Below are 27,524 nucleotides of genomic sequence, written 5' to 3' on the forward strand. Positions count from 1 at the left end.
TATTTCAATATCACCTGCTTTCAAATTGTCTCTGATTAGAAGCTGGAAAGATATTGGATAAATTACTTTAAGCTTTCTGTTATATAACTTTGATGACGTGAACATTCTGGAACCTTTGCCACTATTCAAAATGAATGTTCGTGATATCCTTCACCTGACCATAGTGAGACTATTCAAACATAAGACCACAGGCGGGTAAAAATATCATAATCGGGTAACTTAAAAACGTACAAATAAGACACGAGTTAAATCTTCCTAAGGTCATGGTTTTCTATCCAAAAAGGTTAAAAACTAATAGCATGAACAAACATCTTCAGAACAATTAAAAGTATCACGAAGTATCTATATGGGAAACAAAATACTGTAGTCGTGTATGGGAAAAATAATGTAATTGATAATAAAGTTAGGATTAAAATATAATTTATCACCGAAAAAAGCTACTGTTATGAAGTTTTCATCTTTTCTGGTAGTTCGACAAAAATATAAAAAAAATGAAATATACGCTCAGTTTATCATGTTTATTGTATGTATACTTGTTTGATCCGTTCAATTTGAACCCCGACTCTAACTTTCAAACACCAACAGACATCAACCGACAAATCATTTCATTATTTGGTCTAACACAATTTAAAGAAACTTCCTTAACATATTGCTATTTTTGGTCAGTGGTGTATTTATCGTTTCTGCGCTTTTAGCAACAAGCTTCTAATTTTTGGAAAAACGACATGATATATCAATTCACATTTGTGCTTTTGAAAAATGACTAATTGATTGATTGTATAGTAATAAATTTTGTGCAATTAAAGCAAAGTACAGTTAATATGGAAGATATTATCAAACTGCTCCGAGGGTAATATAACCTCAAAACAAATCTATCACATCTTAATAACCTTTGCTATACATTAAAGAATAATCAAGGGAACAAGGATTCTAAGGAAAATAACAGAATGGACAATGAATCGACTGGGAAAACCTACAAATACACAACAAAAACACAGAATAAGCTAAATTAAAATAAAAGCAAAAGTAAATGATGAACCAAATCAAATCATGGACCAAGTTGCTTTGGTATGATAAGTGTAGTTTGCTTTTTCCAGAATTATAAGCTGAGTTGATCATAAAATATTAAATTTGGGGTAGACGAAAGGAGAAAGTAAACTTTTACACGGTACACAAATCGGTTTTCATGATACAGATGAATACACCGTAATGATCGACGAGTTATTGATGACAATCATAACAATTCTGTAGTGATGACCTCAATCTTGTAGCAACATGACCCTGGTCTAGAAGCCTTATTGAAAAATGACGGTACAAAAATCCGCTTACTTATGCCAAACTCTGCCATTGCGTTTGATATGAAAACTTTGTGTTTAATCAATTGCTGCCTGCATAATAAATAAAAAATACGAAAGCCTTCAGAACAAATCAATATACAAAAAAAATAAAAAACAAACAAAACAAACAAAACAAACAAAACAAAACAAAACAAAACAAAACAAAACAAAAATAAAACAAAAACAAAACAGAACAGAACAAAAACAAAAACAAAACAATGCACAACAAAATAAAACAAAACAAACGAAAATGAAAGTCATCTTTATACACGAATGAACGAATAAAAACGCGGCAGTAAACACCAAAATCATTTCCAAATTACCTGGTAGCGATTTGTTATGATATTAGAAATTGGAGGGTTTACGTCTTAATTACTTGATTTGTTTTATTTTATATCCGTGATTTCGTGTACATTTTGAACCCTTTGTCTTGATCCTTAATGCATGCATGATATCCTTAACATGTGAGATTGAACCGTGCAGCCATAATGTTATCAAACTGGTAAACTATCAAATTCAGGGACGTATGAACGAATAAACGAGACAAAAGTTAATATCCAAAGTTAAAATATTGAATTTTTTATCATGAAATCTGAATTCACCTCAGCCTGTTTGCAGTTTTTTTAAATTATTTTTTAAATCACTCACAAGTTCCTTTAAACAATGCCATTTTATTTAATTCGTTCTGTACTATTATTCTCATACAATTATTTCCCGTTCTTACCTCCGAGATCGAAAAAAAATTCAAACTTATTTTTCCTACGAGAAGTTTTCACTGAACGTATTGATTATCCGCCATCTTGTTTCTATGGATATTTTGAGATATTCCCTATCTATTACCTCACAATTGAAGAGCTGAAATACCATGAATGCCCGCCATAAAGGGCTAAAGACTTAAGATGAGACACTTGTACTGAGTTTTAAGACTTAAACGGCCATTTTGATCTTAGCACAATCTTAGATCCTCTTAGATGTTATTGGATATGATATCCCTGTTAAATATTCTTTCTAATAGACTCAAACAAATTATTGACGACGCACCCCGGGGTTTGGATAGACAGATGAGATCAGAGAAACGGTTTTATTAGAACGCAAAATGAGTGCCCAAATATTGCAAAGAAAAGGGTTAAACGTCAAAGAATTTTCCGAAAAAAAAGTCAGCTTCCGATACTGCAAACTTGCTAATGTATATTATCATTTCTTTAATTTCTGTTTCATAGTTTCAATTTTGTAAATGTTTTACTATCTAGTGAGCAATATATTTCTAATTACACTCACACAATATTTAAAACCAACACAATATTTAACGTTTGTGTAAAAAAACAATAACAACTTGAGAAAATGTTAATTATTAAACGTTCTTGTAACAAGTGAAGTCTGATACATTTCCCGGATGACAAAGAAACGGATCAAAATAATTATTTAGAATTTAATTGTCCGGAATAAAATAGGGCGGACAGATCTTAACCGAAATAATGTTGCTATGGCGATTAGTGAATTCTTTCCGCATTCATTGTGCGGTTGGGCAAAAAGTGATAATGAAAAGTACTGATTTATAGCGGTTAAACAAATCATGAAGTGGTTTCAATTATGTAAACGATATGCACGGAAACAAGTAAAGTATCGAGAAACCACACAAACAAGAACAATAGGAAATGTTAAAAATGGCTGAATAGGGAAAACATTAAAAATGGATGTCTTTTGAATTGCAATAAAAATTCATTTTAACTTGATTAAATACATAAACTTAAAGCCAGGCAAACTAATGAAATTTATTTCACATTACACAAAAAATGCTGCTGAAAAAGTACTTTTATGCGTAGGTACCAATTTAAGTTTATTGATACCTGAATTCTTGGATTTGACAATTCTATCATACAAACAAATTGGAAGTTTCCTGTTTGTTGGGAACCAAATTTAGTTTAAAATACCACGAAAACTACAAAAACTGGTACCGCACGAACAATAATACTTTCACAGTATTTATTATAAATCAAAGGTTAAACACGGTACCGATAGGTTGAACAATCTTAAAGACAAATAACACAATTGACAGTTCAATGTACAAATAAATTAACATAACATGATATGGTCCCTAATTTTCGACTAACAGATCTTTGTTAGGGGATATATATAGAAATTGTTGCCGCACATAATGGTACTTTTAAGAAGAGCGACGCACTCTTCCATTGTTAAACTTTTATTTACTTTTGTTTGTTGCTTTTTATGTATTGTTTTGGATACATTGTGTTCCGTGTTGTGTATGTCAAATTTCTATGTCTAGTTCTTATCCCTGGGTTTCATTCTCTTGATTTCCGCTGGAATCTTGGTTCCCCTGATTACTCTTCGAAACTCCCGTACAACTTCTAATTCTTAGGTCTGATTTTTTTTATTTAAACATATCCTTTAACAATACTTTTTTTTATTTGTAGCTTCAATTTTTCCGTTTATGTTCTCTTTTATTTACATATTCATGCTTTTTTTGTTTTTGTGTTTTCATTTTAAAACCCTTACAACTGGTTGATTTTTTCGCAAACAAACCAGCAGTGCATTTTTAATTCATAGTTTTAAAAGATTATTGTTAAAAAATTGTTTATCCGACACAATATTTGATTTGCATTCACAGTTTTTTTTTATGAAACATATATAAACTCATGACGTACGTTTTAGCATGGTTTGTACATTTTGTAATATACTAGTATATATATTTAACCTAAAATATATATTGACAGTACATAATGCTGATATATGGACACATTACCGTTGTGAAATTCATAAGAAATAAAAATGCTTTTCAATTTATTTGCATAAAACAAAGGCGAGTTAATTACTGTAAAAGGATACAAAATCAGTGCTGTAAAATTTAAAAGTCATTGTAGGATATTAACACATACTGGTTTCTCTCAAAATTATTACTATTTAAGGTTTAATGTCTGAAAAAAAGAAAACAAACAACTGTAAGTGTTTGGGGGAAACATGAGTTTGATGTAATTGATAATAAAGTTAGATTAAAATATGGTTATAAAAACTTAATTATATACTCACTTTATTGTTTGTATACTTTAAGGTCAACTATAACTATAAACTATTTATTTTCGAATAGTATATGTGGGCAATATATATTATATATAACATACATGGGCGATTCGGGGGCCTTTCCATAAAACGACTTCCTGCTGACATTCTCCTGTTGTGACGTCCTCCATTCGTTTTTCCGACAACAATCGCCATGACAACTAGAGCAATAATCTGTAACAACTTGAACATCTGCATTGTTTTGGTTTCTGAAAAAAAAAATCTCATAACAAACATCATATTTCAAGGGCAAAACTGACTTACACATATGTAAGTAATTATTTCAAATAAAAACAAAAGAAAAACAACAACAACAACAAAACAAACACACAAACCCAAACAAAATAAACGAAAAAAAAAACCGTAAATATTGAACAGCAAATCTTACCTCATACACCAAAAAACATCAATTTAACAGTACGATGCTTGGTCTAACGCATTTTACGATTTTTTACTTGACACTTTGCTCTTGTTGTACTCTAGTACCAGTGCTGTACCAATCCACAAAACTATAGATTTTAACAATAAGCGTCGGGTCTAGTGAATAAAGACATTATACGTTCCTTACCTTTTCGCTTTTGAAATACGATTTAATGAATATAAAATAGCATAGCAATACTTTTTTTGCATTGAAAGCAAGATACAGCTTACATAAAGTATATTCACAAACTGCACCATGGACAATAAAGCTTTAAAAACATTTTTTTACAGCGAGTTAATTACAATTTTATAGCTTTTGCTTCGCAATAAAAATGAATTATCGAGAGAACAAAGATTCAAGCTTTAGGTTGTATGGTTTAAATTTGTCTGAATGAAAACAAAGCCAAATAAAAAAGGTATGGTTTAAATTTGTTTTGAACCAAATTAAAAACAAGACTAGAACTTCTGTTTTAGGAGATGTGGTGTGATTGCCAATGACATGGTCATCCAATAAATGTCAAGCAACGAACACTGCACCTCATGTTCCTAGCTTTGGACACAGTTGGTTGATCTTTAAACTTATTTCGAATAGTTACTTTCGATTTTGGTACTGAAAATATCATGTTGAATATCTCGACGAGCACTGTTTATCGGTAATGTGAATATCAATTTATGACTATTTTGCTGTACTTTTAGATATAAATCTAGACGTGCAATTTCTAACTGTTCTCAAACAGCTAAATGGTTAATATACTCTTTTAGCGAAAAATACAACACATGCGTCGCATAGCAAGATATGTTTGATGGGAGGTAATTTCGATCCAAGGAAAAAATGCTCCGTCATGTATGTTATTGAAATTTGGCAGATTTATCCTTAAAAACTTTCCTTTTATTTCGCATATTGATTCACCAATGAACAAGAATGAAGTATGTGTACCTTATTTTTAGTCGGTTTTGTGATTTGTATTTCACATATTGTCATAATCTAAAACACACATGAAAAAAATATTCGTAAATTTTTGCATGGTTTGTATATTTTCTAACATATATTAAGCCCAAAATATATATTGACAGTATATAATGCTTATATGTGGACTTATAAACTTGGTAAAGATCATAAAAAGTAACCTAAAATATTGCTATTGAATTCATTTGTAAAAAACAAAGGTGAGTTAACTAAGACGATACTAAATAAGTGCTTTATAATTTAAACGTCATGATAGGGTAGTAACAAAAACTGGTTTCTCTCTAAATGATCACTGTTCAAAATTAAAACCTGACACCCTGGAAGAAAAAGAAAACCAACTAGTTTTTGGCGCAAAATAAGTGCCAAAATTTTGCAAAGAAAAGGGATATACTTCAAGGAATTTTCCGAACAAAGTCAGCTTCCTATACTGCTAAATTTTTAATGTATATTATAATTTCTTTAATTTGTATATCGTAGTTTCAATTTTATAAATGTTTTACTATCTAGTAAGCAGTGTATTCTAATTACACTCAGACAACATTTAGATTAAACATGTAACGTTGGTATAGAAAACAATAACAATTCGAGAAAATGTTAATTACTAAACGTTCTACGTAACACAATAGAAACAAGTGAAGTCTGATACATTTCCCAGATGGCAAACGAACGGATCAAAATCCGGAATATAACAAGGCGGAAAAATTTTTGTTTCTGAAAAAAAATATCGCAAAACAAACATCATATTTCAAGGGCAAAACTGACTTACATATATGTAAGTAATTATTTCTAATAAAAACAAAAGAAAAACAACAACAACAACAACAAAACAAACAAACAAACCCAAACAAAATAAAAGAAAAAATCCGTAAATATTGAACAGCATATCTTACTTCATACACAAAAAAACATCAATTTAACAGTACGATGCTTGGTCTAACGAATTTTACGATTTTTACTTGACACTTTGCTCTTGTTGTACTCTAGTACCAGTGCTGTATCTATAGTTTTGTGGATTTTAACAATAAGCTTCGAGTCTAGTGAATAAAGACATTATACGTTCGTTACCTTTTTGCTTTTGAAATACGATTTAATGAATATAAATTAGCATAGCAATACTTTTTTGCATTCGAAGCAAGATACATCTTACATAAAGTATATTCACAAACTGCACCATGGACAATAAAGCTTTAAAAACATTTTTTTTATAGCGAGTTAATTACAATTTAATAGCTTTTGCTTCGCAATATAAATGAATTATCGAGAGAACAAAGATTCAAGCGGAAATCAGAAGAATTTAATCCAAGGACAATGACTTGACAGTCAAAACATTCCACACACACCAGGGAAAGTGAAGTAACCAAAATAACAAGGCAACAAAAGTGAAGAAGCAACCAACTCGGAGTACACAAAAACACTGGGAGCATGGACCAGGTGCACTAGTAGGGTACGCATCATCAGCTTTTCTGGAAACAAACATAATATATGTTGTACAGTGACTCAATTAAACGTAAATGAGATTAATGAATAAGTGAACACTAGTCTCGTATAAAATGTTAAAAGGAACTACATAAAAAATATTAATAAAACGTTAAAAAATAAAGAATATGAGCCAACATTTTCGGCTTTACGAACTTCTGCCATGGGCATTGAGGAGAAAACTAACAACTGTCGATCTTTACCACAGAAAGAACGTGCCCTCCAAAATTGATCTTGACCATTGGAATATACAACAAATGAAAACCGGTTTTTGACAATCATTCAATGAGTTGGGGGGCAACTATGCGGATGTTTCTCTCTTTTTTTTTCAGGAAACACCAACAGAGTTCATGCAATGTTAAATCCGGCGTAAACGAAAGGAGAAAAGAAAACTATGACACGCTTAACAAATTGGTTCTCATGGTTTAGACTGATACACCGTGACAATCGATTAGTTTATGATGACAACCATAAAAAGTGTGTAGTGATGACTTCAAACTTGTAGCAACATAACCCTGCTTCGAAAACCTAAGAAGTATTGCACAGTACAAACAGTCCACGTTGTTCCGCCAGTCTCTTGCATAATGTTGTGATATGAAAACTTCGCAAGCTCAGGCAATTATAGTTCAAACTAGAGACAACATTTCCAAATTTTTTAGAAAAAAATAGATATGGTGGTGTTGCCAGAGTAGAGGAGGGGTTCGAATCCCGCTGAGGGAACGACCATTTTTGCATCTCAAATTTGGTATACATTAAGGCTAACTATAACTATAGACTATTTATTGTCGAATATTATATATGGGCAATATATATTATATATAACATACAAAATGGGTGCTTCGGGGGTCTTTCAACAAAACGATTTCCTTCTGACATCCTCCTGTTGTGACGTCCTATATTCAACAAAAACAACAGAACAAACAAACAAACCCAAACAAAATAAAAGAAAAAAAAAACGTAAAAATTGAACAGCATACCTTACTTTCATACACCAACAAACAACAATTTAACACTACGATGCTTGGTCTAACGCATTTTACGACTGTTCCTTTACACTTTGCTCTTATTGTACTTTAGTATCAGTGCTGCATTTATCGTTTTGCGGATTTTAACAATAAGCGTCGAGTCTAGTGAATGAAGACATTATACATCCCTTACCTTTTCGCTTTTGAAATACGATTTAATGAATATAAATTAGCATAGCAATACTTTTCCGCATGGAAAGCAAGATACAGGGGTTAAAATTAAATCGAAACAAGACGGAGGGAATATGGGTAGGGAAGTTAAAATCTTGTAAAGATAAAGTTGCAGGAATTAGTTGGACTATAAAAACTCTGGGGGTATATTTTGGCTATTGTAGGGAAGAATGTGAAAAATTAAATTGGGAAAATAGAATAAATAAGATGAATAGACATTTGGATACATGGGGAAAGAGAAACCTAACAATTTTAGGAAAAAATTTAATAACAAAAACACTTGTCTTACCAATTTTTACATACATAGGGTCCACTTGTATCGTACCAGAAGTGTACATTAAAGAAATAGAAAGTAGATGTTTTAAATATATATGGGATAATAAACCCGATAAAGTAAAACGAAACACAATTATTGGTAGATATGAAGTAGGGGGATTGCGAATGGTAGACATAAGGTGTTATTTTTGTTCATTGAAAGCCGCGTGGGTGCAAAGATTAGCTATCGAAGAAATTGTAAATTGGAAGGTTATTCCTCATAAATATTTTAATGGTATTGGTACAAATTGGTTAATTTTTATGACGAATAATGATAATAGTATAAAACATAGATATTTTAAAGATATTCCTGGTTTTTACAAAGAAGTATTAAAATGTTGGAATTTATCAGGTGGGGGCAATCACGAAAAACCTACTACATTCACAGAATTAAGAAAACAAATATTATGGAATAATAAATATATTAAATTTGGAAAATAAACCTGTAATTTTTGATAATTGGATTAAAAGTAATATAATTTATATAAATGACATAATAGATGCAAATGGATGCATATCTCAAGAAATCATTTTAAGTAAATTAAAAAACAAATCTAACTGGATAGCAGAAATTCAAACTTTGAAAAAAGCCATACCTTTCGAATGGAAACAATCTTTATCATCAGAAAATTCTGTAAAGAGTGTGGTTCATTTTAAAAGATTTCAAATTTGTTGGAAAAATATAGATATAAATGTAAAAAATATTTCGAACAAGATATTGTATGAATCATTTATAGTTAAAAAATTTGAATCCTCTATTGGAGTAAGCAAATGGTTAAGAATTTTTGATATAAAAGACGTGTTTTTTATGACTAACATTTATAATTTTATTTTTGGTTATTTACAAGAAAACAAATTGAAGATGTTTCGATGGATGGAAACTTCTACAATTCATAATTTCTAACAGAAAACTATTATGTAAGTGGAAAATAACTCAAAATATTCAGTGCAATTTCTGTAATGAAGACGAAGATTATCTTCACTACTTTATATCCTGTTCGTGCTTAGATAATTTTTGGACAAAAATGCAAGAAATTCTTCGTGTATGTAACATGAATTTTGAGATTACTTTAAAACATCTTGTTTTGGGATATATTTGATGAAACATATTTTTGGTTAAATCTCTTATTAACTATAATAGGTTTTTCTATTTATAAAGCATACTATGTATCTGAACATAGAACCAAACATGTTAATACTTTTGATATCTTTGTTAAAGAATTGAAGACTACAATTAACTCAGTTAATAGTAATTCAAAATTAATATTCATCAAAAATTATGTATCAAACAACTATTAGAAGTGATATTGTATGTTAAGTTAAGTAAATGTATTTATGTATTAGTAAATTTATGTTTGAAATGTTTTATTTTGACACTTTTTACTACCCTGGGTAACTAGTGATCATGAACAGGGGACTTCTGACGTAAACTGTAACAAGCTTTATTGATAATAAAGAATATTATTTGTTGTTAAAAAAAAAAGAAAGATACAGCTTGCATGAAGTATATTCACAAACTGCACCATGGACAATAAAGCTTTAGAAACATTTTTTTAGCGAGTTAATTACAATTTTATAGCTTTTGCTTCGCAATATAAATGAATTATCGAGAGAACAAAGATTCAAACGGAAATCAAAAGAATTTAATCCAAGGACAATGACACAGTCAAAACACCCCACACACACCAGCTAAGCTTTTTGTTTTTTTATAATTTATCTGTTGAAGTAATTTGAATTTCCAGCCCGCCCTACCAACAAACAAAAATCAGGACACGAATCAGGTCGCTTTTTTTTTCCACGCAATTACATGCAATGTTAACTGAGACAATTTGTGTTTATTTTATTCTACCTTACGCACGATGTATGTGCTGACCTTAGCCCTTAGCCTATCGCCTTTTATTTTTTTAATCAATTGTTTCGGATGTTGTATGCTATGTTTATGTTAATTACTTTCACCTAAGTATTACAGTATTACTGGCTACAGTATGAAATTAAAGTAATATAGATATTTTATATTATGGCATTAGGCATAATAATTCATACCAAGAAAGAAAGAAAAAAAAATGTAATAGCACGATACTGTATTTTTTAGACTGGTCATATATGTTTTGTGTAACGTAAATATTATAATTTCGAAGACGTTGAGCTATACTCCTACCTAAATTAATATTTATTTCAAAATCTCCCAAGTAATTATGAAATGTCTATGGCCAGGCCGTCCGAAGTAAACGAAAAGTTCGGTTGATGTACTTAAACTTGTTCTTTCCGTTTTTCATAAGCAGGGCAGGGTCAATGGTTACCTATAAATAACGTACACGTTTTGGTCCTGTTGGTCGTTGGCAGCCTAACTGATAGAGATCCATCAACACATTAAAGGGAACACAAAATGTGTAAATTATGTGAAATGAGGGGAAAAAATTTATTTTACTACAGTTTTCTTTGACAATACATCAAAAATCATAATATTCCTACGATGAAAACCTTTTTGTAACATCTAAGTCTAAGTCTAAATTTCATACCAACGTACTTTTTGTTCGTTTTACACGTTATTTTTGTAAACGCTTGTAAATTGTTTCGTCTGGGATTAGCAATCTTTTCAAAACAAAAATATCCAAAAAGTATATTTTTTTCAGAAATTAACAGGGTAACATCTTACCTGTGTACATCGGGTCTCACTTGCGAAAACAGACAGAGATGCAATGGCTTGCAGTACCTACGCCGACTTTTTGTATCGCGCAAGACTTCTTACAACAAGGCTTCTGGAAGAGGATTGTTTTGCTATAAGATTGAGGTCGTCAATACAGATATTATGTGGTCGTAATTATGAATACGTGGATCGTTAAGGTGTGTCCATCTACACCATGAAAACCGATTTGCCCAACATGTCATAGTTTTCCTTTTCTTTTTCATCTACTCCGGACTTGACTTCGGCAGAACACGGCAGATGTTTCTAGAAAAGCACAGGTCGCTTACAATATCAGTGCAACAAGTCTATGTTTTTACTGGAGTCCGAGTTTCTCATTTAATTTTGTTGGTTGCTTTGTACGAATTAATGTGGTTATTTTAGTTTTTGTTTGTATTTGTCAGTCTCCCCAGTCCGGTCTTTATCTCCGGATTATATATTTTGATTTCCTTGATTATTCGTTTACAATATCATAGATTTATTTTACCTTTCGTCAATCCTATCCGACAAAAAATGATTTGCATTGACTGTTTTTTCCTAATTTGAAACACATATAAATGACATGTAAGCTAAATATTGATGTGCATTGTTTGCATGTTTGGATGTTTTTACCTTACAACTTTTTTTGTCGGTACATAATGTTGACTCATTTACTTATTTAGGATAAAAAAGTGAAATAATTTATAACAAAAAACTACTATTGATTTTTAAGTATAAGAATAACGGTAACATTACAGAGAGGATATTTATTAGGTTTTTTATATCAGGAGTCGTGGTAGGGTATTTAAAAATACACTGGATCCATTTTCAAAGTCGAAATTCTGAAAATAAAGAACAAATGCAATTAACAGTTGTGTACATCAAAATGCATGCACCAATGGGTAAATATAATGTGTGTATCTATGGTCAAAGTTTAAACATTGACGGAAAATATCAATAGGGAAACACATATTGAACACATTATGGAAACATGAAACATATAAATAGAAAACAAATGTTACTGCAAGCCTATCATTAAAATTGATTTAACGAAAAAAAATGTATCATATCAAAGGCTGATTAATTAAAATAAATAATAATAAAAAAAAAAAAAACAAAAAGAACAAAAAAAAAAAAAAACAAAACAAAACAAAACAAATAAAAACAAATAAATACAAACAAACAAACACTAATACAAACAAAAAGACAAACAAACCAAAGCAAAACAAACTAAACCAAATATGAATAAACAAAACAGAAACAAAAACAAAATCATTCATCAACAAACCAAGCCACACCAATGATGAATTTGTCTTTTTGCCGGCGTTTGGGTTAAAATTAACAATATATTAGTCTGTTCAATTTGTTTGCTTATTTAAAATTAAATTACTTTTTTATTTTGGACGAGATTGACGTCCCTGCACAAAATGATTTCCCTCTGAAATCCTCCTGTCAATACGTTCTCCATTTGTCCGTCCAACAATAAATGCCGTGACGACAAGAAAAAGGATTCTTACTATCTTCAAAATCTCCATTTTTTATATCTGGAAAAATAAAATGAAATATTAGATGTTAATGTTGTTTCAGTAGTAAGTGTTTTTAACAATTTTTCCATATGAAGTTTAGTGAATTGAAAAAGGTTGTAAATTGGCTGGAGGATAATGTCAGGAAGCCTATCGGAAAACTTTTAGAACTTCAATCCTTATTGCCAAAGGACTTCTGGAGTGCTTTATTTTATTTTATATTTTAATGTCTGGAAATAGCATGACCAAATGTCGTGATTTAAATACATGGTACGTGTATGACTAAAAAACTTGGAAAGAAAATTAAAAAAAAAACACACGCCTCCTAAAAATATAAAATAAGGAAAAGACAAAACACAATTAATAATAATAAAATAAATGTGAGCAAAAATATTGCAAAACAAAACCAAAAAATATAATACACATTTTAATAAAATAATTAATTAAACGCGGCAGAAACAAAAATTATATTTCAATATTACCTGCTTTCAAACTGTCTCTGATTAGAAGCTGGAAAGATATTGGATAAATTACTTTAAGCTTTCTGTTATATAACTTTGATGACGTGAACATTCTGGAACCTTTGCCACTATTCAAAATGAATTTTCGTGATATCCTTCACCTGACCATAGTGGGACTATTCAAACATAAGACCAAAGGCGGGTAAACATATCATAATCGGGTAACTTAAGAACGTATAAATAAGACACGAGTTAAATCTAACTACGGTCATGGTTTTCTATCCAAAAAAGTTAAAGACTAATAGCATGAACAAACATCTTCAGAACAATTAAAAGTATCACGAACTATCTAGATGGAAAACAAAGTACTGTAGTCGTGTAAGGGAAAAATAATGTAATTGATAATAAAGTTAGGATTAAAATATAATTTAGCACCGAAAAAAGCTACTGTTATGAAGTGTTCATCTTTTCTGGTAGTTCGACAAAAATATAAAAAAATGAAATATACGCTCACTTTATCATGTTTATTGTATGTATACTTGTTTGATCCGTTCAATTTGAACCGCGACACTAACTTTCAAACACCAACAGACATCAACCGACAAATCATTTCATTATTTGGTCTAACACAATTTAAAGAAATTTCCTTAACATATTGCTATTTTTGGACTCTTTATTCAGTGGTGTATTTATCGTTTCTGCGCTTTTAGCAACAAGATTCTAATTTTAAGAATAACAACATGATATATCAATTCACATTTTTGTTTTTGAAAGGTGACTAATTGATTGATTGTATAGTAATAAATTTTGTGCAATTGAAGCAAAGTACAGTTAATATGGAAGATATTATCAAACTGCTCCGAGGGTAATATAACCTCAAAACAAATCTATTACATCTTAACACTTGATATACAAGATTCTAAGGAAAATAACAGAATGGACAATGATTCGACTGGAAAACCTACAAATACACAACAAAAACACAGAATAAGCTAAATTAAAATAAAAACAAAAGTAAATGATGAACCAAATCAAATGATGAACCAAGTTGCTTTGGTATGATAAGTGTAGTTTGCTTTTTCCAGAATTATAAGCTGAGTTCATCATACAATATTAAATTTGGGGTAGACGAAAGGAGAAAGTAAACTTAATGATCGACGAGTTATTGATGACAATCATAACAATTCTGTAGTGATTACCTCAATCTTGTAGCAACATAACCCTGTTCTAGAAGCCTTATTGAAAAATGTCTAGCACGGTACAAAAGTCCGCTTACTTATGCCAAACTCTGTCATTGCGTTTGATATGCAAACTTTGTGTTTAATTTATTGCTGCCTGCATAATAAATACAAAAATACGAAAGCCTTCCGAACAAATCAATAAACAAAAATAATAAACCAAAAAAAAAAAAAAAAAAAAAAACAAACAAAAAATAAAAAAACAAACAAACAAACAAATTAAAACAAACAAACAAACAAACAAAACAAAACAAACAAAACAAAAATAAAACAAAAGCAAAATATAGGAGAACAAAAACAAAAACAAAACAATGCACAACAAAATAAAACAAAACAAACGAAAATGAAAGTCATCTTTATACACGAATGAACGAATAAAAACGCGGCAGTAAACATCAAAATCATTTCCAAATTACCTGGTAGCGATTTGTTTATGATATTAGAAATTGGAGGGTTTACGTCTTAATTACTTGATGTGTTTTATTTTATATCCGTGATTTCGTGTGCATTTTGAACCCTTTGTCTTGATCTTTAATGCATGCATGATATCCTTAACATGTGAGATTGAACTGTGCAGCTAAAATGTTATCAAACTGGTAAAATATCAAATTCAGGGACGTATGAACGAATAAACGAGACAAGAGTTAACATCCAAAGTTAAAATATTGAATTTTTTATCATGAAATCTGAATTAACCTCGAATTCACCTCATCCTGTTTGCAGTTTTTGTTTAATTATTTCTTAAATCACTCACAAGTTCCTTTAAAAATGCCATTTTATTTAAGTCGTTATGTACGATTATTCTCATACAATTATTTCCCGTTCTTACCTCCGAGATCGAAAAAAAATTCAAACTTATTTTTCCTACGAGAAGTTTGCACTGAACGTATTGATTATCCGCCATCTTGTTTCTATGGATATTTTGAGATATTCCCTATCTATTACCTCACAATTGAAGAGCTGAAATACCATGATTGCCTGCCATAAAGGGCTAAAGACTTAAGATGAGACACTTGTACTGAGTTTTAAGACTTAAACGGCCATTTTGATCTTAACACAATCTTAGCTCCTCTTAGATGTTATTGGATATGATATCCCTGTTAAATATTCTTTCTAATAGACTCAAACAAATTATTGACGATGCAACCCAAGGTTTGGATAGATAGATGAGATCAGAGAAACGGTTTTATTAGAACGCAAAATGAGTGCCCAAATTTTGCAAAGAAAAGGGATAAACGTCAAAGAATTTTCCGAAAAAAGGCAGCTTCCGATACTGCAAACTTGCTAATATATATTATCATTTCTTTAATTTCTGTTTCATAGTTTCAATTTTTTAAATGTTTTACTATCTAGTGAGCAATATATTTCTAATTACACTCACACAATATTTAAAACCAACACAATATTTAACGTTTGTGTAAAAAAACAATAACAACTTGAGAAAATGTTAATTATTAAACGTTCTTGTAACAAGTGAAGTCTGATACATTTCCCGGATGACAAAGAAACGGATCAAAATAATTATTTAGAATTTAATTGTCCGGAATAAAATAGGGCGGACAGATCTTAACCGAAATAATGTTGCTATGGCGATTAGTGAATTCTTTCCGCATTCATTGTGCGGTTGGGCAAAAAGTGATAATGAAAAGTACTGATTTATAGCGGTTAAACAAATCATGAAGTGGTTTCAATTATGTAAACGATATGCACGGAAACAAGTAAAGTATCGAGAAACCACACAAACAAGAACAATAGGAAATGTTAAAAATGGCTGAATAGGGAAAACATTAAAAATGGATGTCTTTTGAATTGCAATAAAAAATCATTTTAACTTGATTAAATACATAATCTTAAAGCCAAACAAACTAATGAAATTTATTTCACATTACACAAAAAATGCTGCTGAAAAAGTACTTGTATGCGTAGGTACCAATTTAAGTTTATTGATACCTGAATTCTTGGATTTGACAATTCTATCATACAAACAAATTGGAAGTTTCCTGTTTGTTGGGAACCAAATTTAGTTTAAAATACCACGAAAACTACAAAAACTGGTACCGCACGGACAATAATACTTTCAGTTTTTTTGTTTGTTTGTTTTTTTTTTATGAAACATATATAAACTCATGATGTACGTTTTATCATGGTTTGTACATTTTGTAATATACTAGTATATATATTTAACCTAAAATATATATTGACAGTACATAATGCTGATATATGGACTCATTACCGTTGTAAAATTCATAAGAAATAAAAATGCTGTTCAATTTATTTGCATTAAAAAAGGCGAGTTAATTACTGTAAAAAGATACAAAATAAGTGCTGTAAAATTTAAAAGTCCTTGTAGGATATTAACACATACTGGTTTCTCTCCAAATTATCACTGTTTAAGGTTTAATGTCTGAAAAAAAAAGAAAACAAACTACTGTAAGTGTTTGGGGGAAACAAAAATTTGATGTAATTGATAATAAAGTTAGATTAAAATATGGTTATAAAAACGTAATTATATACTTACTTTATTGTTTGTATACTTTAAGGTCAACTATAACTATAAACTATTTATTTTCTAATATTATATGTGGGCAACATATATTATATATAACATACATGGGCGATTCGCGGGCCTTTCCACAAAACGACTTCCTTCTGACATTCTCCTGTTGTGACGTCCTCCATTCGTTTTTCCGACAACAATCGCTATGACAACTAGAGCAATAATCTGTAACAACTTGAACATCTGCATTGTTTTGGTTTCCGAAAAAAAAAATATCTCAAAACAAACATCATATTTCAAGGGCAAAACTGACTTACACATATGTAAGTAATTACTTCAAATAAAAACAAAAGAAAAACAACAACAACAACAACAACAAAACAATTAAACAAACCCAAACAAAATAAAAGAAAAAATCCGTAAATATTGAACAGCATATCTTACTTCATACACCAAAAAAACATCAATTTAACAGTACGATGCTTGGTCTAACGCATTTTATGATTTTTCACTTGACACTTTGCTCTTGTACTCTAGTACCAGTGCTGTATCTATAGTTTTGTGGATTTTAACAATAAGCGTCGAGTCTAGTGAATAAAGACATTATACGTTCGTTACCTTTTCGCTTTTGAAATTTGATTTAATGAATATAAATTAGCATAGCAATACTTTTTTGCATTGAAAGCAAGATACAGCTTACATAAAGTATATTCACAAACTGCACCATAGACAATAAAGCTTTAAAAACATTTTTTTTATAGCGAGTTAATTACAATTTAATAGCTTTTGCTTCGCAATAAAAATGAATTATCGAGAGAACAAAGATTCAAGCGGAAATCAAAAGAATTTAATCCAAGGACAATGACTTGACAGTCAAAACACCCCACAAACCAGGGAAAGTGAAGTAACCAAAATAACAAGGCAACAAAAGTGAAGAAGCAACCAACTCGGAGTACACAAAAACACTTGGAGCATGGACCAGGTGCACTGGTAGGGTAAGCATCATCAGCTTTTCTGAAAACAAACATAATATATGTTGTACAGTGGCTCAATTAAACGTAAATAAGATTAATGAACACTAGTCACTTTTAAAATATTAAAAGGAACTACATACAAATATAAATAAAACGTTAAAAAATAAAGAATATGAGCCAACATTTTCGGCTTTACGAACTTCTGCCAGGGGCATTGATGAGAAAACTAACAACTGTCGATCATTAACACAGAGCGAACGTGCCCTCCAAAATTGATCTTGATCATTGGAAGATACAACAAATGAAAACCGGGTTTTCACAATCATTCAATGAGTTGGGGAGCAACTGTGCGGATGTTTGTCTTTTTTTTCAGGAAACACCAACAGAGTTCATGCAATCTTAAATCCGACGTAAACGAAAGGAGAAAAGAAAACTATGACACGCTTAACAGATTGGTTCTCATGGTTTAGATTGATACACCGTGACAATCGATTAGTTTATGAGGACAACTATAAAAAGTGTGTAGTGATGACTTCAAACTTGTAGCAACATAACCCTGTTTCGAAAACCTTAGAAGAATTGCACGGTAAAAACAGTCCACGTAGTTCCGCCAATCTCTTGCATAATGTTGTGATATAAAAACTACGCAAGCTCAGGCAATTATAGTTCAAACTAGAGACAACATTTCCAAATATTCACGAAAAAAATAGATATGGTGGTGTTGCCAGAGTAAGGAAGGGGTTCGAATCCCGCTGAGGGAGCGACCTTATATGCATCTCAAATTTGCAACCTTGTATCGATTCTAGAGTTGGGTTGTGGTTTAGACTTGATTATATTTATGTATGCATCCTCGTATTAACATACTATGTTGATCCTCGCCGTGCATGCTATGTATCTGCATAATAATGTATTAGCAAGAAAGAAAATAGAGTTGCTTCACCCCATTAAACTTTTTATATGTATTATATACTTGGTGTGGCTTTATTTGTATACTGTTACAGATCCTCTATTGTCTTACTCGATACTAACAAAGGTTGTCCTATTCAGTTACATCATGTGCTAATATTCGCGCTCTAGATTTACTTACTCGGTTAACGAAAACTATATTTTATAGCCAAGTTGTCTAGAGCGTTGGACTTAGTGCAGGCGGTGTTGCCATAGATGTCAGAGAAGAGAAGAGGTTTTGGATCCCGCTGAGGGAGCCACCAAATTTGCATCGCAAATTTGCAACCTCTCCTACCGGTTTCACTGCTTCTGCAGATAATGATGGTTGAAGACGTCGTTAAGAGTTACTTGGTGACGTCGCATTATAATCAAAGCGAAAGTGAAAGTGACGTTCACTATAAATAGTACAGCTAAAAATAACGTCTTGGTAAAAAAAATCTATCATTATTCATGTTTCTTGTATTTATTTTACTTCTATATATTTTTACTAATTTATTTTCAAGTGTTAAAATATCGGTTAAGTTTCGGTTTGTACTTTTGAATAGAAAGTGTGGAAATAAGAACTATACAATATTTCCGTTTTATAAATTTCCGGATGAAATAACGGAACAAGAACGTATGAATAAAGAAACATTTTTTATTCAAATTAGTCTCAGACCACTACTAGGGCGCTGGACTGTGTGCAGGCGGTGTTCAAAAATTTGCATCGCAAATTTCACAGTTCTAACATCGTTGGGAATTTTTCAGACCTTTCTATAAGTTTACATTATCTTCCCTGTATCAATATGATCTGATGGGGCAGTGTAACGAATAGAGTTGTCACATTCTGAAACCTTTGTATAATATCGGTTTGTTGTGACATGAATAATTTGATTCTCTATCCTACATAATAATAGCCAGATGAGCTGTCCCGTGCTACCATACATCGTGTACTAAGTTAGAGCCCTAGATAAATTGCACATTTCTGACATCGTTGGGAATTTTTCAGACCCTTATATATATATATTAAAGCATTTATAAAAGATAAGACTGATTACTTCCAGAATATCTAAGCCCAACTTGACTTGAGGCGAGAGTCGCCCCTGTGGTGACAAAAGGTGCAAATGTTGAAACCAAATGCACCACTCGTCATCATTGACCAGCACATTCACAAGGAATTGCTACAAAATATTTTGTAACGTGCACTGCAAGAGTGCTTATGTAAGATATTTGGTCCACTGTCCCATCTGTGGCTTTCAATATGTTGATGAATCTAAACAGCCTTTTCACAAGCGCTTGGACGGACACAGGAGTGACCTAACAAAAACAAGCCTTTACTCCCAGAGAGTCAACACTTGTGTTCACAAACCATTTACTTTGATACTCACTCAGTTTATTTAAGGCACTGGAGAAGGTCATTAGTTGACTGAAAAATGTGCACACTATACATTTAATTATAGTGTATGAACATCTTTATCGGTATCGTACAATCCTTAAGACTTATATAATTTTTGTTTGTTTGTGCTGCATCGTCATGACTCGACGATTCGATACCCATCAAGTTTGCTGGTTGGCAGATATATATACAATAATTTGATAAATATTATTACTTTTTGTATTAAAAAATTCTGATATGCCTGTTAGACTCAGTAATACTATTTTTAACATATATTTAATACGACTTCAGAACACGTACAGAAAGATAATCGTTTAATTTTTCTTTCAAAATTCAAAATTAGTCAGTTAGGGAAAATGTGTAAAGAGAAAAACGGTTTACATATTACAACATTTACAGTATAAGACATGCATTAATATATGGTAGTAAAGGGGAAGTACACATATTATGATCAATGAAGGGATGTTTTTTTATACAAATAACCTGTACTATCTTATCTAAAGTATTGACGTTTAGTCAATGGATTTTAATAAATATTACAGGAAATTTTCTAGGATATCTAAAAATTAGTTAATCAGAGAAAATGGTGAATTTAATCAAAAGAATTTAAAAAAAACAATTTTATTTCCTGTAATTTGTTTTCTGTAGATGTTTTTTAAAAGATCCACTTATAAATTACTTAATGGTCATTTAGAAATTAAAAAAAAAAACATTTTTGTAAATTTTGAGACCTTTTTCATTGCATTTTATTGTTACCATAACAACACATTTTAGAGAAATTGAATTACAAAAAATGTACTTAATATATTAACATGACGGTACTGTGTATCATTGTCTATAATTATTTTGTTGTTATTTGAGTGGTCAACATGACTAATTGCGGTTAAAAGCATGTCAGTTCCTTAAAAAAAATCAAGTATTTTCTGGACATTACCATGGCAGCATTTTTTTAAGGAATTATTTCAGTTTTATTTTTATTTTTTTTCAAAATCATCATGAAAATTCGTTTTATAGGTTATTTGAACTAACCTTATACAACATACTGAGGATTCTTCCATATGCTTGATGCTTACTGATATACTATCTTAAACACTTTTCAGAATCGTCTGAAGTAAATCTCCTTCATTCACTTTCCTGAGGTCATGTTGAACAGTTAAATGGGCAATTTAGTTACATTCTCACAAATGATATACAAATGTACTTTGAAGACGTTTACTCATTGACCATGTATATCAATTATGAATAAATTTCTGCAATAGATTTGCATTTGCACTCATTATTGGTTCTAAAAACTAATATAAACTCAGGTTGTAAGTAACATAATACAATGAAATAAGAATCGAAGATCGTGATTTGTTTACTTTTTGAGAATAATAAAAGGAACATAATCATTAAGAAATTAATTCAAATGAGTAATCATGAAAACCACGATTATAGCGGAAAGTAAACAAGTCATCCAAGGAAGAAAGTCTCATACAACAAAGAATATAAACTAACCAAAATATTACGCACAAAGCAACACAAGTAATTGAGCATTTTGGACTCCACTAAAAATTTGGAGCATTAGCCAGGTACACCTGTAAGGTAAGCGTTCTCTGCTTTTTAGAAACAGAAACGAAACAGAAACTTTATTCAAGAAAACACTCAGGCGCTTGATAAGCGCTACAGGAGCGAAAATGAAATAATGAATTCACACATATTTACAATACAATAAAGTACATGATTGATTAGTATGATATATATATCAGATTAGAAGTCCTATAGTATTTTAGTCAAGGAAGCGAAATGAGTACAACACGCCGATTACAAAAAATAAAAAAAAGTAAAAAAAAATTTAACTACTTTTTAATTTATCAATTACTGATCCATCAGTCATGCAACCTAGAGGGTTATGATGGGCGGTACCACACCTTTTATGGATGAATTAATCAATGAGCTTTATTACCGTACGTTATACAGGTACATGCGTACGTACCACAGAAAGAAGTGTAGAACAGTGAAATTAACGGAATTCATGAAATTTAATATTATGATGTGCATTGTATATATATGTATGGGTTTACATAAAAAAGGATAATATTCTCGAAAATTTATTTGTGTAACATTTTGTCAGTGTTTTGGAACAAACAGTGTATTCATGAAAATTACCTGGATGTGGACAATATCTTTTCAACCTTTCGCAAAAAGATAGAAAGGTGAGTCAAAACTTTAATGTTACAATACTTCAACATACCGTAGAACTTATGTGGGGTAGGATTCGTTCTGTAATGGGGGGTATATACTCATTTCGTATTTCAGTGACTGAGTTGTTTGAGCAATGAGCAATGTAATGGAGTTCATTTCCAATATCAGAGCCACAGAGTGTACATATTCGTTCATTTTCTGGAATTCTATTCCATCTCCCTGTCTCAAAAGGGATTTTTAAATTACAAGTTCTTGCCTTACACATATATAATCTACTTGCTTCTTTAAGACGTATAAGGTATGGCTCAAAACAAAATTCCGTCTTGAAATTGGAATAATATTTTCCTCTCGAGGAATTATCAGTATCAGAGAACCACTTCTGAATAAACTGGTCTTGAAGACGCTGTTTTACAATATCTTTTAAAGCATTCAATGTATAAAAGATTACATTATCCCATATCTCACTCATGCCAATATTGTCAAAAATAGATTTTACGAAGCTAATCCACTTCAAAGAACGATTATTGTTTGCGTATAAACTATATAATAGGTCACATAATTTTCCAGAAAGCTTATTTTTATTGATCATAAGCTTATACCAAAAACAAACCATCGCACCTTGATATTAGTTTCTGGAGGGTATCTTCCAAGTTCTCCATATATCATAATATTTGGCGTTGAAGACCGCACGCCAAGTATCTTTTTGCAAAATTGCAAATGGATTTTCTCAATGCTTGAAAGATTTTCGAAGCCCCATACTTCCGAAGAATACGTAAGAATAGGGGTAACTAGAGCATCAAATAATCTAAGTTGAAGGTCTATTGGAATGTGCAAGTTGCGTATTTTATGGTATAAAGCATACATCGCCTTTTGAGCTTGATTAATAAGTTTATCCCGGGCTTTACAAAAACGACCATTAAAATTGAATAATAGCCCAAGATAAGTGTACGAATCACACTTTTCTACATTATCATTAAATAAGGTAAAATGAAAATTACATTGACATCTTCTATTACAAAAAATTACAATTTTAGTTTTATTAGTATTAACCTTAAGTTTCCAGGAAGTACAATAGGATTCAAACACTCGAAGTGAGTTTTGTAATTCTTCTTCCGTATCAGCAAAAATAACTGTATCGTCTGCATAAAGTAAAATGAAAAGTTTCAAATATTCACCAAGTCTATCAAAAAATACAGAATCTATGAATTGTAAATTGAACAAAAATTTTCATCTAGATAACTTTCTAAGTCGTTGAGATAAACGGAAAAAAGAAAGGGAGATAATTTCTCCCCTTGCCGTACACCAATTTCACATGTAAAATAATCAGTTTTTGATTCTCCATAGTGAACACATGACTTAATATCTGAGTACATATTATATATCAATCTGAACATCTTCCCATCTATACCCGATTTTAATAGTTTTTGATATAACCCTACCCTCCAAACTGTATCAAAAGCCTTCTTGAAATCTATGAAGGCACAAAAAAGTTTTCTGCCAGAAGAAAGATATAAGAGAGTGTAAAACAAAAGTGTTGTCTTGAACAGAGAATCCCTTTCGAAATCCACCTTGTGCTTGAGTTATAAGTTCTAACTCATCAGCAAATGTATTAAGTCTAGTGTTCATAATAGAGGTAAAAACTTTACCAAGGTTTGACGTTAAACAAATTGCTCTATAATTATCTAGGTCATTCTTATCACCCTTGTTTTTATAGACAGGTTTAATAATTCCTGTGAGCCAGGCATCAGGAATTGTACCACTATCAAATACATAGTTAAAAAGCTTTTTGTAAGTCGGTAACATCAAATTTAACGTACTCTTAATGTATTCATTAACAATGCCATCTTTAGCAGCTGCTTTAGAATTTTTCAAACTTTTTACAGCAGAAATAATCTCGTCATCAGTTATATCAAAATCTAACATATTTACAATACTTGGATCGATCATTTGATCAATGTCAAACTCATCATCATCATTTGGATTTTCATTTAACGATTTAAAATAATTGTACAAAATATCAACTGAAATATTAGCCTCGTCTGATGTTTTGTTATGCTTTAATTTATTCAATATTTTCCACAGACCTTTAGGATTTGTTTTGGAGGTTTTTCTAAGTTCAGCCTCCATTTTATGTTTGTAGTTATTGTATGCTTTATTCATGTTTTGCTTGTATTCCTTGCTCGCTTTTTTAAGCTCATTTCTGTTGTGTAGGTTTTTGATGAAGCTGTAGCGATTGCGAGCCTTGTGAAATTTTTGACGTGATTCATGACATTCTCCATTGAACCAAACCTGAAATGTTTTGTGTGGTGCATATTTTTTGTGGTTGTGTTTCTTGCTAAATGCATGAGTCGCTGCCTTTTTGAACAGGCCACCAATGGAGTTAACAATATCATTGACTATGTTTTTCCATCTTGACCAGCGTTATTCAGGTCATTTATTTTTTTATTGATTTCGTTGATTGTCTCAATGTCATCTTGCACTACTTCAACAAACCGGTTCTCTTTGTTTGTGTTCCACCTAGGAATTCGTGTAGCTTGTTCGTGGTGTGTATCGTTGGAATGTGTAGTAAAATTATTCATTGTTGCGTGGAAAGTAAATTGTAAAGCATTGTGTACATCAGAGAAAAGGGGGTTGAACTCTAATACATTAAACATTTTTACAATTGGAATAGCACTTGAGGACAATAAAATATAATCAATTAAAGACACATTTTTACATGTTTTTTGACCAATCATATAGTCATTACCCATTAATCTACCATTACCAATATAGAGGTTGTTTCTCTTACAAAAATCAATTAGCTTGCAACCATAATTATTAGCAGGTGAAATATCCTCTGAGAATCTCGAAAGAGGAAAATATAATTTTTTCAATTCTTCAAAATCATAGATATATGATCTAAAATCATCATCATCTCCTATGTCATCCAAAATATCAAAGAGAGAATCATCAGGAATTACTACTTCATTCAAATGTCTAGTTTTTGCATTAAAATCACCAACCGTACAAACACAGCAACTATTTTTGCTTAAGATGTCAAGCATCTCATCCTCAATTTCATTAAATGCTTCACTAGATGCATATTTGGAATTTTCCGGTGGTAAATATATACAACCAAGAAGAAGATCTTTATCTAACTTGATAATATCAGATGAAAAAATTACCCATTGAACAAAATTAGAACTAGTCTTAATGAATTTCAAAAAATGTTTGAGATATTCTCGATAAATCACCACAATTCCACCTAATTTTCTTTTACAATTTGTTCTTATTTTTGAATTACATAAATAGCCATTTGGCAAATTTAAAACATCAAGTTCGTCTGTTTTTGACTCTACAAAAATGTTTACATCATGAGACTTAACTAGTTCGATAAACTCTGGACAATTGAGTTTGGACTTCAGTCCACATACGTTCAGGAACAAAATATTAATATCATTCTTTTCTTCAGAGGGGGGAACAGCTCGTCTCCTGTGAGCGCCATCCTATCTACCATTTTGAGGACGCAGAGGCCGGTTATTTGGTCCGTTAGGAGTGTTAAATTGTGGTACGAATTTCGGCGGTCCACGGAAAGGTGGAATATTTTGCTGTCCGTTGTTGACAGGCCCATGATATCTTGGGGGATCAAAGCGTGATGGTGGAGGTCCAGCGAACCGAGGCCCATTACCCGACCCAAAGAACTGTTGATCATTAGGATTTGCAAAGTCGGACGGTTCAGCTAATCGGTTACCAACGTACAGTTTGTCAAGCACAATTCGAGCATTCTTGTGACCAGATCTTTTTAGACTCGCTAACTTTGGGATTAATTCTTTCCTGCGATCATTTATTTCAGTCGGATATTGCTGATAGACTGAAACATCACGTCGCTCTTTGAGCTTTTCGATAGCTGCTGATCTGACCTTTTCATGATCCTCATATTTGACAAATTTTGCTATAATATTGCGAGGCTTTCCATTGTTTCTTGGTCTTAGCCTATGAACATTACAGAATTGCAGTTCTTGAGTGTCAATGTTCAGCTCTTTGGAAATGAAACCTTTAACCATATGCTCAGTATTTTCAACTGGGTTATCAGGATCCTCTGCAATGCCACTAAAGATCAGGTTGTACTTCATTGATTGGGCTTGCATTTCTAAAAGTTTTTGTTTCAATTGATCATTCTCAAAAAGTAACTTGTCTTTTTCAGACTCAACATTTGTAACTCTCTCATCAATAATATTGTATTGGAATTCTTCTATTGATAATTCTCTGATTGTTGTTTAAGATCATGTCTTATTTCTTTTATTTCATCTGTTATTTCAGTGAAATTATTTTCTATAGTCGACATTCTACCATTCAGTTCATCCAACATATCTAGTTTGTTCAACCTTGTATTCATATTGTTTATTGTTTCTAGTATTATTTGAAGGGTACCACTATCACAAACTGCTTGAGGTCTAATTTGCATTGGTTGAGGCAGCTGTGGGGGTTTATCTGGTAGAATTACACCATTATGTTGAGGTTGGACTGGTGTCATATGTATGGATGGTTGACCATTTAACATTAGAGAGTTCATTGTCATTGGAGTACTTTGATGAAATTGTTGAGGATTTTGATATTGAGGGTTTAAGAATTTAGGTTGTGTTTGGCTTCCATAAATGGAATCATTGGTATTTGCTCAAACTTGTGAAAGTTCATTTGAGCTGTTGTTTACATCAAGTATCATGGGGGCGGCCATATTGGGTGGTGTCTGTGTTGTTATTGATTTTCGTTTTCGTTTCCTTCTTGCCATTCAAAACACATTTTTTACAGTTCTGTCTCACACTTTAGGTTCAATGTATTTTTCCGAGCTCCAGTAACAATCTAGAGTTCTGGACTCCATTTAAAAACACATCTATTTACA

General features: G+C 31.3%; 1 long non-coding RNA gene across 1 annotated transcript; it reads right to left on the bottom strand.

Annotated features, from left to right (window-relative positions):
* Positions 1 to 12,213: 12,213 nt before the first annotated feature.
* On the bottom strand, positions 12,214 to 13,934 carry LOC148613755 (uncharacterized). Its single transcript, XR_015923155.1, has 3 exons — positions 13,454 to 13,934; positions 12,839 to 12,992; positions 12,214 to 12,290 (listed from the first exon to the last, which is right to left on the bottom strand). It is a non-coding gene; the product is annotated as an uncharacterized LOC148613755 (long non-coding RNA).
* Positions 13,935 to 27,524: the final 13,590 nt, after the last annotated feature.

The sequence above is a fragment of the Perna viridis genome, chromosome 6 (genome assembly GCF_037379345.1).
Source record: "Perna viridis isolate PV_CMFRI_1.1 ecotype Kerala chromosome 6, ASM3737934v1, whole genome shotgun sequence".
Taxonomy (NCBI): Eukaryota; Metazoa; Mollusca; class Bivalvia; order Mytilida; family Mytilidae; genus Perna; species Perna viridis.